This window comes from Uloborus diversus, chromosome 3, assembly GCF_026930045.1.
Source record: "Uloborus diversus isolate 005 chromosome 3, Udiv.v.3.1, whole genome shotgun sequence".
Classification (NCBI taxonomy): domain Eukaryota; kingdom Metazoa; phylum Arthropoda; class Arachnida; order Araneae; family Uloboridae; genus Uloborus; species Uloborus diversus.
In genome coordinates, this window is record NC_072733.1 from 122,826,151 (window position 1) to 122,830,647 (window position 4,497).

Sequence of the window (4,497 nt, forward strand, 5' to 3'; positions counted from 1 at the left end):
TTTTGAATTCGTCAACTACACATGTTAGGCTTTCTAGAACAATTACAACTTTTTAGTAATAGTAAACTACAGTGACCGATAATAAAATAGTTTTACTGTAAAATAAATTCAAACAATTTTGACAATACCCTTTTGTATTGACTGTAATTACATTTTTTCCTCTCAATCTTTTCTTAGGCTTTCAGATGACCACAAAAAGACGATGTTCCGAACTTTCGTATCTTCCTACATGGAAACGTAGGGGTTGGCTATATTGGTCTACATGGCCTCATTTGGCGTTCTCACTTTATAATATTTGTATCTCACCCCTTAAATCATTTTGCTGTCTATCCTCGCAATTGATTTTTCTAACAAGTTTTTCTCATTTTGCTAAATTTAGTACGTTTGTAAATATAACGTAATTCAGCAAATGTTGCGATAAAATAATAATCCGAAAATGATTTTTTCAAGAAAACCAACTTTGCTAAGGAGAATACAGTCGAGTCCCGACTTACGCGAGGGATGCGTTCCAAGATTCCTCGCTTAAGTCAAAATTTCGCGTTGTGGAAAAATATATGCATGCAAATTTTTTAAAGCATACGAAATAGTTATAAACACCCCTCAAACTGTTCTAAAGCGTTCCTTTACCCTACACTACAGTTTTTTGCATAAAGAACTGAACTTTTACTGTACTTAAAAAATAAAAAAACTGTTGTTCAACATAAAATACATTAGAATGAACAAAATGAATGAACAATGGGAGAGAAAGACGTAAAATTATAATGAAAAACTATAGTAGTACAGTAGATACAGTAGCAATATTTAAGAGTTAAAAAATGAAGATAGTGATGATTTATGCTCCATGATCAGATCGTTATTCTTATCTAATTTTACACTTTAAAATACGTTTGCTTTGCCTTCATAACGTTTCAATTTGTGGCAACATTTTCTCTTCCTGATCTCTTTATTAATCCACAATACAAGAGCAGCTTCCATTTTCATAATATTTACTTTGCTAGACTGCTCTGCAAGCTTCAATATTGAAACTAAGTTCTGAACTTTTACGGATATCTTTTTGTTTTGACTTTTAATTGTACGTATGGAAGATTCACTCATACTTATTGTCGCGCTACCGTCGAAGTTTTGTATTGTTCAAGCATATCGAGAGTTTTAGCGTTTTTTATATTTTTTATCAGAAACTTTCTTTTTCTTCCCATCTTCACAAACTTTAGATGAAGGTGACACTAAGGTGCCATTATATTTCAACAACTTTTATATTTAGAATTTAAAAAATAATAATAAATGAAAGATGCTGAGTGGTTATTTGATGCACTAGAATAGTTTGGTGTGGAAACTTTGGCTGTCAGTGATGCTTGAAAGAGATGCAATAACATTCGCAAAATCAGCATGTAGTAGCCAATAACGAAGCTGATATGTCCTTCCAAAAAAAATCGTGTTGTGTGCGAAAAATTCGCGTTAGCTCTTAAATTTGTTACTCGTGAAAAATTCGCGTTATAGCCATTTCGCGTAAGTCGAAACGCGTTGTAGCGGGAGTCGAATGTAGTGTGGATGACAGCTATTAACAATGTTTTTATGAAACTTAAATGTGTATGACTGTTCAGATTGAAATTTAAAGTCATTAAATGAAATACGTAGCTCTGTGCGATTACACTAATTGCCGCATTTGATTAAATCAGAAGCAGTTTTTCAATTTACTTGCTTAGCTTTAACCCATATTTTACCACATTATGAAAAACTTAATATTTTTCATAAAAATTACTATTACAGACTAAGGAGACCTCAGGAATACATATAAAATTTTAAACATTACCAAATATGTATTCGTTTCAATTTTACAAGCTGTCCTATATATATAGGACGATGGTACAATCCACTACTGGATACTTGGTTTTTCACTCAAGCTTTCTGGTACGAGTGAAATGGAAGAAAACACTCTACGCAAAGTCCTAAATAATATTTTTCATGAACTGCCACTATTTTTCTTAGTACAATGCTTCAACTAATTGTGTTGTTTTCAGTTCGAAGATTTTACTAAAACGTTTTCAGTCTGCAGCTTCAAAAAGCTCTTCTGTGTGGTTCGAGTCTTGTTTTGATGAACAGACAGTTGCTTTTCAGCAATGTTTAGAAGTATACACAAACCCATGTAAACAATAGTAACTTTTCTACAGGCTTCAATACATATTAAGGCTTCTTCCGAAGCAAACAGCTTCGATATTTTCCAAGCAGCATCCAGTGCTGCTTCAAAGGCATTTCGAAATTATGGTCGGTCGTTACCATTCTGTATTACATATGGATGCATAATATTTTAATATGATTTTCATGTAAGTCCACACCATCTTAACACTAGTACAAAATGAAATATTTTTACTTTTTGTTTCAATTCTTCATTATTCTGTGATTTTTTTTTTTTTTTTTGAAACACTTTGTATCTTCGAAATTGCTGATGAGTGATACTTCTTTGCGATCATTTTAAGCGAACAGCTGTGATCTTGTGCTTCATGTGAAATTCCCAATCGGATGTTTAAATCCCATAATTTTCAAGATTTTGCATGGTTCTAAGGGGCATTTTCTCATTCCAATTTCTTTTACTGTTTCCGTTTCAAATAGTTGCTTATTTCTGAGATGAACAAAAATTTTATAAGACAAAAAAATTTATGTTTTGTGCCCTGTTGGAGTTTTAATAATAGACAGCAAATTATCAACAACTGTATCAATTACTAACTGTGTTACCTGAGTGTAATTCTTTTCATTTTTCATCTTTTTAGCTTTGTTAAGATAGTTGAAACAATTTTCGAAATCGGACTTTTTTTTTTTAAACAGCTTGATATGAAAGAACTATTTTCATGACATAGTTTGACGAACAAAAGTTCTTCCTTTATCGGGAGCATCTTTCCCATTTCACTGGGTATTATATAATATCCGCTACATAACATTATGCCCAAAAAGTGTTTCAATTTTGATGTTTGTAAACAAAAATTTTTGTTATTCTTAGGCCAGGGTTACTTATCACTTTCCTTTACTGCTTTCATCATATTTTCGACCACACTCTCGAAAAGTTTCACGAGTGTTTTTCTGAAATTATGTCCAACAATATCTTCTGACAATTTTCATTTAAAAGTGATTCATAAAGTTATGCAAACTTCGAGTACACACTTAGGCCCTTTTTATTTTAATATATTCATTTCTTCATTAGCGTTGATTCCCCTTGAAATGTTTATTGCTCAAGGAGTCTAGAAGTTTTTCGTCAAAATCAGGGTAACTATACAGAATGCTAGAAATATTTTCATGAATTTCTTCATCATTAGGGACTATATCTGGATCAGATGGCAATATTTTCAAGTCAAGGTTACTCTCATGGGTTCATCCTCCTATGACATTACATATTCTATAGCTAGTTCAGTTGTTTATAATTTCTTATTCAATATGCCACATGTCCTCTTTCTTTAATTTATTTGTTTCTGAGATCAGCGTTCATACTTTGAACAGCAAATATTTTTACTCAATCCAGAAGGTAGCATCACAACGTATTAAGTGCGGATGATAAATTAGTCAACAAAAACTCTCTACGACCCCCACAAACCTGCTCTTTCAACTCCTGTTGTGAGAAAACTTCATAGTATTAGTATTGAGTTTTGAAAGAGAGCAATCAAGTTTTCCACTCCATTTTCCAACAGCTAAGCTACTTTTGTATGGAGCGCGCATAGCAGGGGATTTTACCATCGTCCCATCTACAGGACGGCTAATAAAACCTTCGTAAACTCTATTTAAATGTAGTTTTATCTTTGCAAATTTTACTCAGTACTAATGTATATGATTAGTAATGATAAAATTAAAAGAAGATTTTGGCATATTTTCTACACAATTATTTTAATTAATTATTAAATTATGCATCATAAAGCTGCGAAAAATTGTCAAATACAAAAATAAAAATAAAATAAAAATATGTATAATTAAACTCTAAAATTTTGTCTACAGTACTTATCAAACGTAGGATTTATAAAAATATCAAATTAAAAACTAAAAATGTGATAACCCTTGCAGAAATGCAATAAATATTATCTGTCCTACATACAGGACGATAGCAAAATATGGGTTAAAAATAGATGTGAATTTCTTGATGCATAACGAACATTTCTGACAACACTTACTTGAGTTCTTCCATTTCCCTTACTTTTCCGCTCCGGTGTAACAACGATTTTCTTTTCCTGAGGCAACCAACCATATTTCTGGCAAACGCTATTATTTTTTGCGTGCACTATTTTGACATTATTTAAAACACGACGTTGCGCTATATTTTTTTAGCATTCGAATATCCTCGTATAATTGCATTGCTTTGTTTTAATATTTAGTACTTTTTTCTACAAATTGCAAATATCAGTTTCCATATATAATCAGTATTCAATATTTGCTAGATGAGAAATTAAAAAAAAGCTTACTAATTTAATGTTTTTACCTGTGGAAATAATTTTTAAATAATAACTTCTAAGTTAGTTAGTT